This window comes from Grammomys surdaster, unplaced genomic scaffold (assembly GCF_004785775.1).
Source record: "Grammomys surdaster isolate TR1022 unplaced genomic scaffold, NIH_TR_1.0 125752, whole genome shotgun sequence".
NCBI classification, from domain to species: Eukaryota; Metazoa; Chordata; class Mammalia; order Rodentia; family Muridae; genus Grammomys; species Grammomys surdaster.
Genome location: NW_021620584.1, coordinates 2900001 through 2910722, shown reverse-complemented (window position 1 = coordinate 2910722; position 10722 = coordinate 2900001). Strand labels below are relative to the sequence as shown.

General features: G+C 41.6%; 1 pseudogene; it reads left to right on the top strand.

Annotated features, from left to right (window-relative positions):
• The first annotated feature begins 3790 nt into the window (after positions 1-3790).
• On the top strand, positions 3791-4583 carry LOC114639821 (annotated as a pseudogene).
• The last annotated feature ends 6139 nt before the right edge of the window (positions 4584-10722 follow it).

Sequence of the window (10722 nt, the reverse complement as noted above, 5' to 3'; positions counted from 1 at the left end):
ATATATATATATATATATATATATATATATATATATATGCCTCTCTCTCTCTCTCTCTCTGTGTGTGTGTGTGTGTGTATCTGTATCTATGTCTGTTTCTATATGTACCATTATGAAAAAAAAATATCCAAGACAACTCCATTTCTCTAAATGAGTGCCTCATGCATAACAGGAACAAAAGTACTTGTTAACTGAATGAACTCAACCGTATTGAGTTTTTCTAGTTTTGGAATAGCTAGTTCTCTGTATATTATTTCCCAATACTTTAACATATTAAAGTGAAATAACAGTAGGATTTAGACTCTTGCGTTAATCCACTGCAAGAGACACCTCCCAGAGTCTGAAACGGACATGCTATCAGTTGTCTTCCTTTTTGTCTTAGTTAGGTTTTTAATCACTATAAAGAGACACCATAACCACAGCAATTCTTACAAGGAAAAACATTTAACTGGGGCTGGCTTACAGTTTCAGAGGTTTAGTCCATTATCACCATGGCAGGAAGCATGGCAGTGTGCAGGCTGATGACATGATGCTGAAGCTGAAAGTTCTACATCTTGATCCACAGTCCACAGTCGGCAGAATGAGAATGTGTGTCACACTGAGTGTAACTTGAGCATATAAGACCCCAAAGCTTACCTCCACAGTGACACACTTCCTCAAGCAAGGCCACACCTCCTAACAGTGCCACTCCTAATGAGTCATGCACTCAATCATATGATTCTATGGGGGTCATTCCTATTCAAACCACCACACTCCCTTAAACCAAAAGGTCCAAATTCTTAGCCAGGCCCCATGGACACTGTTTGAACATGAGAAATCCTGTGATGGCCATGTCGAAACCATGTCGAAAACCACGGGGTCTTCTGTAACACTAAGAAGAAGGGGGAAGAGGTGGAGAGGAGGGGGGTAGGGACGAGAGAGAGAGAGAGAGAGAGAGAGAGAGAGAGAGAGAGAGAGAGAGGCAGCGAGAGCGGGGGGGCGGGAGGGAGGGAGGGAGGGAGGGAGGGAGGAGAATAAATTTCAGGGAGTGAGGGAAAGGTAGAGAGGAGGGGGAGAGAAAGAGAAAAAAGAATAAACTTCAACAAGATTGTGAATTCGTAATAACAGACACTCATATACCTGTCGATATCATCCTTAAGAAGGGCTAATTTATACGAATAGACCAGCAGAAAATAACATGTAAAAAATGATAACCAACTGTGAACAAAGGCATTTATTTGAAAAAACTTTGTAAACTGGAAAAGCTTCCTGAGCAAGTGAAAAACACCTGAGACCACAAGAGCGGTCAACCCCACCCTACCCCTAGAAACTGGACACAGATGAGAGTGTCTACCTCCAGCATCCACAAGTGGCACCACAGTGTCTATAAGGACAACTAAAGAAAGAGGATAGTCACCTGTAAGAGCAGCATGGTGGTCCTGGCCAGCAGGGTGCCTGCTATCTCTCTGGTACACTGAACAAATGTTATTTGTTTTCCATGCAGCCTTAGGTCAGAAAGGTTCTACAAAGTATATATTCATGCAGGAGGCAGCAAACTTTATAGAAAAGGTCAAGTTGTAAATCCTTGAAGCTCTGCCTGCTGCAGTGTCTCAGCTTCAGCTATGCAAGCAGAATGCAGTTATAGGCACATGGGTATAGAAGATGGAATATGTGTGGTTATAGGCCTGCAAGGCTTTACTAATGGACAGTGAAATTTAAATTATTTGTCATTTCCTCATGACAGAAAATAGTATTCTTTTAATGTTGAGACCGCTCACAATGTAAAAGCTCATGAAGGCAGACTGAGCCACAGTTTGCAGACTCCTATTTTTGATTACTACCCAGTATTCTCTCTTATCACTCAACTTGAATGTAAGGTTCTTTTACATTCTATGCTAAGACCATGGCTACCAGACTCTTTCTACTCCATTTTAGGTCATTTGTAGAACAGTAGAATAGAATAATTTATTATCATTATCATTATTATTATTATTGTGTTTTCTTGAGCTAGAGGTGTAACTTAGTCAGTAGAATGCTTGCCAAACATACAAAAAGCACTGGGTTTGATGCTTAGAACTGTATAAAAGTCCCAGCACTAAAGAAGTTGAGACAAGAGGCTCAGGAATCTAACCTTAGCTACAAAATAAGCTTGAAATGAGCCTGACCTACATGAGACTCCGTTTCAAATATAAACAAACAAACAAACAAACAAACAAACAGTTTGCTTCTTTACCTCTAGTGAAACACCTTGGGCAGCAGAACTGAGAAACATTCTAGAATAGTCCATCTCACTAAGGGGTGAGCTCTAGCTGCCAGCAGTTCTTCTGTGTTGCTGTCTGTGCCCCTGTCTCTCCCTGGAGGACTCCTGGATGTCATTGATGATATTACAGAATTAATATCATCCATCATGCCATGACAGCTCTCCATGGCTTTTATTTGTATCAAGGGAGGGAGGAAAATGAAAGGAATAAACTACTCTCGGGACAGAAATATTCATGTCATGACAGCAAAGAAACACAGACATCCAGTACTTCACCAGACGCTTCAGAAATAGTCCAAACAATAGGCTACCAAGAACACAAGGTATCTCATGGGAGAGGAAAAGGGTGCTGTCCAGGGCACCTAAGGGTTGGTCCTCCCTTGTACTGCACATGCTGAGTAGAAGGATTAGGACTGAGAGAATGCCCTCATTTTAGCATATCAGCAGAGAATTATCTCCTCATATCAAGATTCCCACAGATCACAAAAGCGGCACATCTACTAAGAACAAGATTACTCACCCAAAGAATGAGAAGATGAATGCTGGAGGGGGCCCACTGATTCTTTAATAAAAGTCTTAATTCCCCTGGAGCCAGAATGACTTGCCTTAAAATAACCCATTTACATGAATGAGGAGAAAAATGATTAGTGCCTGCCTGCCAGGTATGAGCCTGGCACATACATCACTGTAAAGAACCGTGACCCTCACTGACCCATGGGAATCATGGCCATGCTGCAGTGAGTAAGCAGGGAGATCTGGGTTTGTACAAAGTCCAATCACTTTTCTGTTACATAAGATTTAAGAGTCCATTTATTCTGCTCACTGATGGATTACAAAATCATTATGGAACAATCCATGGCCCAGAGAAACAGCTTCCATGGTGAAGAGGGTTGAAACAATGCTAACTGACATAGGAAAAGCATGCATCCACGTAAACTGGCCTTAACATTCTGTCCACCTTCAAAGTTATTTGATGAGAATATCACCAAATTGGCATCCAAATTAAACCAAGTGAACATCCAACACCTTAAAGTCTAGGCAAATTAAGAGAAGTCCCACAAGAAAGCATTTGGTTCGAAAAAGCAAAATTGGTCCTAAAAATTAAGTCTGTTGTGGCTTTACAATCTATAAGACCATCTCATAGCAGTATACATTTACAACTGGTTTTGGAGGCTAGCTCTTAAAATGGTTAGGGTAATACAATTTAATCTCTCACTCCAGCTTTGATCTATGAACGAAAACTGTTAGGCCTCTCTGACAAGAAAAGTAAAACTATGATCTAAGAGATTCCCTCATCTTCTCTCAAAGGCATCCAGCAATATACTGTTTCTAATATGCTTTTGGATATTTGCCATCTTACATCTCTACAACAGCCCTAGGTGAGAGGTGAGCATCATATATAAATTCCTACCACTCCTCCACAAGCCTCCCCCTGACAGATATCTTAAATCCATTCTGAGAAAATTCTTAAGAAGGGCAGCTTTTTCCATCAAAGAGAGAAGATTCAACCTAAATTACCCTTTAAAACAAATAAACGCTCTCCTCCAGCCAAGCAAGATGCCCAAAGGCAAGAAGGCCAAGGGGAAGAAAGTGGCCCCAGTCATCAAGAAACAGGAGGCCAAATAGGTGGTCAATCCTTTATTCGAGAAAATGCCCAAGAACTTTGGCATTGGACAGGACATCCAGCCCAAAAGAAATCTAAGACGCTTCGTTAAATGGCCCCGATATATCAGGCTGCAGCGGCAAAGAGCCATCCTCTATAAGCGGGTCAAAGTACCTCCTGCCATTAACCAGTTCACCAGGGCCATGGACAGGCAAATAGCTACTCAGCTGCTTAAGCGTACCCACAAGTACAGGCCAGAGACAAAGTAAGAGAAGAAGCAAAGGCTACTGGCCCGTGCTGAGAAGAAAGCTGCTGGCAAAGGGGACTTCTGAACTAAGAGACCACCTGTCCTCCAAGCAGGAGTCAATACAGTCACCACCTTGGTGGAGAACAAGAAGGCTCAGCTGGTGGTGACTGCCCATGATGTAGACCCCATTGAGTTGGTGGTTTTCCTGCTTGCCTTGTGTAGAAAGATGGGGGTGCCTTATCATCAAGGGAAAGGTCAGGCTGGGGTGCCTGGTCCGCAGGAAGACATGCACCACTGTTGCCTTCACACAGGTTAACTCGGAAGACAAGGGTGCTCTGGCTAAGCTGGTGGAAGCTATTAGGGCCAATTATAATGACACATATGATGAGATCTGCAGCCACTGGGGAGGCAACGTCCTGGGTCCTAAGTCTGTAGCTCACATTGCCAAGCTGGAAAAAGCAAATACTAAAGAACTAGCCACTAAACTGGGTTAAAAAATGTACACTACGTTTTCTGTACATAAATATAATTACAAAATTAAAAAAAAAACTCTAATGGCTTATGATCTGTAAATCTCTGTCAGGTAAGGTATTTTATGTCCAGCACTTTTGTTCTTGATCACTTTAGTCTCTGTTATGATTTGGATGTCATATATACTTGGTTCCTCACCAGATGGTGGTGGTGTTTGGGAAGGCTGTAGAACCTTTGAGAGGTTAGAACAAAGGAGTCAATTTGCTGGGGTTGACTTTAAAGGTACAGCCCTGATTCTTGCTGGAGCCCTCTGCTTCCTGGTCCAGAGTTAAGAGCAAACCTATCCACATGATTCCACCAACCTGGATAGGAATTGTTCCAGCCAACATGCCTTTCCCACTGCTGAACTGAGAGCCAAAAGAAAACCTTCCTCCTTGACAAACATTGCTCAGTAAGTAGCTCCTGCCAAAGCCTCACTATCTTATGATTCTGACTAGGTCTTATGTAATCCTTATGCCAAACAGGAGATAGAACAATCACTGTTGTCCTTTTCAGAGCCCTGTATCATCTCCTCTGAAGTCCCTGGGAAGATTTGACCCCAACCCAACCAGAGCAAAAGTGAATGCCAAGCTAGAACACCAAGAGATGCCCAAAAGCCAAAGAGGCACTTGCCTAAGCCACAGATACTAAGAGATAGAATCAGGACTCAAGCACAAACCACAAATTCCAAAATAGTGACGAATCATTTCAAAATGTAGTTGTGAACCACAAGTCTTCCAAACAGAATCTCTTGGCCACAAATAAAGTTTGAAATATTTAACAACTGCCTACAGGGCTTCAAAAGAGAGTCAGGCTCCTTTTACAAAGCAAAGTTTGTAAAAATCAAACAAGTTTACCATTATCTAAATAAAAAAAAAAATCCCTTTTATACTGCTAAATGGCTTCTCACCGTGTGCAAATTCAGAATGTTGTACTTGAAGTAGAAAGGAAAAGCTTTTTGACCTATTTTTGTCCCTAGAATAATGTAAAGTACCAAATCCTATTTATTAAGAACCTCCAGTGTGTGCTATTGCACTGGCTATTTGAAACTCTAAAATGACACCTATTATTCAGTTAGAGATTATGATCTTGAGCAGTAAGGCATTTTTAATAAAAAATAAAATTAAAAATAGATTTACCACAGTCTTTTTAATGAAACTAGCACCTCTCTTAGCTTACAGGGAAAATGATATATTTAGGGGATTGCTTTATGTACTGACTTGAGAAATACTGTTTTAAAAATGTCACTAACATTCACCTTTGGAGTAAGTACACCTTTTGGAGAAAACACACACACACACACCACACACACACACACATACACACACACCCTCCAATCCCCCACTGAAGGGATAGTCAGACAGTACACCAGCTCCCACCAGAACAAATCCCCTGGAACTTTGCACTCTTAAGAGTCAGGGAACAGTAAGTGAAATAGCAGATGTATAACAACTATGGAAATGAGTCAGGCCAGAATTATCCAACAGAACTTCTGGGGACAATACACAAAATTCCACACATGGACCTTCCACTTCAGTAGCCATTCATTGCATGTGGCAACGGAAACCAAGAAAGCAGAATTTTAACATAATTTCATTTCAATTCAGTTGAAGTAGTCACAAGTGGCTAGTGACTACTGAATTGGAAGAATGGTTTGGATGCTACTCTTGAGAGTTCTCCCCAGCACGGTGGATGTCTTCCTTCCTATTCTATATCGCAGCATAGACGGCCAGCTACTGTTCTGCAAACAGGTCTGCTTTCTACTCTGGGCTCTTGCTGGCCCCTTAAGGCATACTCCTGATCTCACACTCTAAACTCAGGCAGTCATCTCTTCTGGGAAGCCTCTCCTAGGTTTTCCCTATAAATAAAACACTCAAGAAGCCAACTTTCTTCTCCTTCCCCACTGGCTTATGGGCCACAGCAAGTCCCTTCCACCATGAAAGGCAGCAGAGTATTGGTGGGGAGAATATATAGTGTGCAGACAGGTGTCCAGCATAAATTCTATCTTTGGCATAAGCTCACTGCCGTCTCCCTGACCTTGTGGAAGCTATGTGCTCTTTCCAAACCTCAATGCTCCATCTGTAAAATGTGATTATTAATGGATGCTTTCCTTTCTGATTGTTGTAAAGAGTACAGAAATGATGAGACATAGGCAAATCATTGACAGAGTGTCTGGCAAGTAGCAAAGACTCAATAAAATTGATCACTCGGTCTTATTTTTCATTACATCATTAGAGTGAGTACCTGTAAGTATGGACTAGGTCTTTGCCATCCCTGAAACCCACTCCTAACATATAGCAAGTTTTCATTCAAGATTAAAGTTATTAACAATGCCTCCAGCGGATGGATGCCAGGCCTGAGCTCAGTTCTAAGGAGTCTCCTAACTCTGAGCAACCATATGCTGAAGGTAGTACTCTAAAACTATAAGCACATTTCATAAGAAGTGAGCAGGGGAAGTAAGGTGAGGTCAAAAGCCCAACACTTATGCAGGGCTAACTCAAGTTGCACAGAAAGTGTTTTCTTCTATCCTGACTGCCTCTCCCACCACTACCCAACCTTCTAACCAGGTCAAATCTGTAGCAAAAATGTTAGCAGTGGAAACAAACCTCATCATGCAGATGAGGGTACGAAGTAAATTTAAGGTCTAACACGAGCCTAAAACAAAAAGAAAGAGCACCCTCCCATATCCTTCTAAGTTACCCTACTCTTTCTTTTCCTAGATGACTACCTGGTTCTGGGGGAAAATCTTCCAACTTACCAGAACATTCTTATAACCCTAGAATCCCACTGTGCTCTGGAGGTGTTCCTAGCTATGAAAGATGGGCTCTCCTGAGGCTCTTCTAGGCTGCTTGGTTTTATTGAAGGCAAATATGAATGAGCAGCAGGTGAAACAAGCATTAAAAGTGATTCAGTGTTCAATATACAGCCTTCTAGCCCATGTGGACTCCCAAGAAGACTGTTCATTTCCCAAATTTGCAATTTTTGGCTGTCTTCTACTGGAAGTGATCTGGCACAGCTGCAGGGGCACGAGCTAAAAAACTAGCAAGGTAGGGGCGCAAAGCACACAGCAAGCACTTCTCAAAGGACTTTCCTCCTGGCATGCTTCAGGCAGAGAAGGAGTTCAGCAGTTCTGGCTAGAAGGGAAAGGCACCCTGGAGTACAGAGATGCATAGAGCCTATGCAGGAAGCTAAAAGCCTACAGATTGAGGTAACAGATCAGAAACAGCTGTCAGGGGGCTGGGGCAGGCAGGTGCCTCCTAGGTGAATCTGCAAAACCTGTGTCACATGGGAGATGCCTACACATCATTTGCCAAGTCCTACTGCCACCTTGAGGAGCAACCTTGCTGCACTCCTACTAGGCCATATCTTCTATGTGATGACCCTAAGGAAATACTTCCGAAAAAATTTCACTTCTATAATAGTGGCCCCTTATTAATCACAACTGATTTTCAACCCCAGCCAACCAGCTTCCACTGCCCCAGCAAAGCACAAGAGTTCACATCCATAAATTCTTACTTCAAAATACCATGGAAACAACCTTGATAAGAATCATTGCTTCCCTTTGAAACTTTACAAGTCAGGCATCATTGTCTTTATTTCTTTCAGCATCATCTTTGAATCTCCCACAATGGCTCATTATAGTCTGAGCACTCAATGACTTTTCCAGACAGAGTTACAAATACTGTAAGAATCTTTGCCAAAAAAACTCAAAAACAACATCAACAACAAAAATAGCTCTATGGAAATACCCTGTTGCTATGACAAATACCATGATCAAAACCAAATTGGGGAGGAAAAGGTTCATTCAGACTCCATGATCAATGGAAGCCAGGGCAGGAGCTCCAGGCAGGAACCAAAGCAGAGACCATGGAGGAATGTTGCTTTACAGGCCTCCTTTCCTGCTTCTGTTCTCTGTTTCCTATATCCATAATGGTGGTGCACACCTCACAGTGGATTAGACCCTCCCTAATTCATTAGTCAAGAAAACACCCTCAAAGACATACCCACAGGCCAATCTGACGGAGGAAATTCCTTAACTGTGGTTGTGTCTTCCTGTCTTTCTGGGTCTGGAAAGTTGACAGTCAATGGTTAACTCCCATGAGGCTACATCATTGCATTAGAAAGTTTTATTACAAAAATGTCAATCAGAAACTAAAGAAAATAATAATGGCTCAGTAGTTAAGAGCACATGCTGCCCTTCCAGAGGCTATAGGTTCCATTCCCAGCACCCAATTTGTGGCTCACAAGCTTCTGTAACTCTACTTTCAGAGTATCCAATGACCTTTCTATATTCCACAAGTAGCAAACATGCACCTTGGTGCACAAGACATATATGCAGGCAAATCACACATAATGTAGTTTTGTTGCTGCTGCTGCTGCTGTTGTTGTTTAGAAGCTGAATCTTGATCAAATTTAAGTCCCTTCAAGACACACGTCTGGCTGCCACTGCTTAGTCTTTCTTTATTAATATTATTTTTTAAGATTTATTTATTTCATATATGTGGGTACACTCTTCAGACACACCAGAAGAGGGCATCGGATCTCATTACAGATGGTTGTGAGCCACCATGAGGTTGCTGAGAATTGAACTCAGGACCTCTGGAAGAGCAGTCAGTGCTCTTAACCACTGAGCCATCTCTCTAGCCCTAATATGATCATTTTAAATATTTTCTTACCCATCTTCCAAAATATCTCATGTCTATACAGTTATGTGTTATTATTTTTAGCAGCCCACAATGAAACTCTGATCACTCAGAAATTTATTTAACAATTCAAGATTACTATTTCTAAACTCAGAATCCCATAAGAAACAGATTTCACAGACTAACATTGGTGGAAAAATAGATTCACGCTGGGCCTTTGGGCTCTTTTGGGGTGTGTTTGTTTGTTTGTTTGTTTGTTTTAAGCAAAATGTGGAGCTGAGGAGATTGTTCAAAGGATCAGAGCTCTTACACAAGTATAAGCAGCCATGTAAAAGCATGGCCAGGATTACCTGTAAACCCAGCAGGGGGGCAGGGGCAGGTATTTTAATCAGCTTTTTGTTGGAAAATTTAGCAAACATGTACCCAGAACAGTGGAGAAGAAAAAATTCATAGCTGCTAATTAAAAAATAAACCAGGTGTCTCCTGACATACACTAGAACTTCAGATAGGTATACATGTAGTAGATCTAGTCTTCTAGAAAGTTCCAACCACTTTTCATGATTATATACTGAGACTGTAATACATGCATGCCAGGAAAGCAAACAACATTTACTGTTCACTGTTTTACATTTCGTCACTGAGAGGTGGGAATTTCCTGTCATATATGAGATGTTGGTTTAGGTGTGAGTGCAAGTTCCAGAGAAAGCCTGGAGTATTTTCCTCTACCACTCTACATGGCACTGCCCTGAGACAGTGTCTCTTACTAAACCTAATGTTGACTCTTTATACTAGTATTGCTGGCAGGAGCTGCTGGGCTGGTATTACAGGTACTCCAGCCATGCCCAGCTTTAATATATGGGTTCTTAGGATTTGAATTCAGTTCCTCAGGCTGGTACCACAAGAACTCGTACACACTGAAATATCTCTTCATTCCCAAATTTTGCTAAAAAAAAAAAAGAAGGGCTAAAGGCCCAGCATGATTCATTTTTTTCATCTTATCTCATTTTTTCATCAGCTTAAGTGTAAGCACAAACCTCACCAGCAGTTACAACCAACCATGTCAGAACATGGCCAGAGGGCAGAGAACCACTCTGTCACCACAACCCCATCCCTAATCCCTCACAAACAACTATGTCTCTGTTCTGCTTCATGATCAGGAACTTACTCCGTGAAAAGCAAAGATGTCCTCTAGCCAATTAGCAGTCCCATGAGAAAAACCAGAAACATGAGTAACCAACATGACATCAAGCCATCTGTGGCTGTCTTTTAATGAAATGATGTGCTGAAGTGGTCCTCTACTCTGTGAGCTCACAATAATAGCACATGGATGCTTATCAGGTACATCTACTTAGAAATCTCTACTCTATAATTTAGACACCCAGTATTTTTTCTTTAACATTTTTTCTAATCCTTTGCCATATTTACATTGTAGATACACCTTATAGAAGAATAAAAAGGGGGCTGAGGTGGGAAATAATGA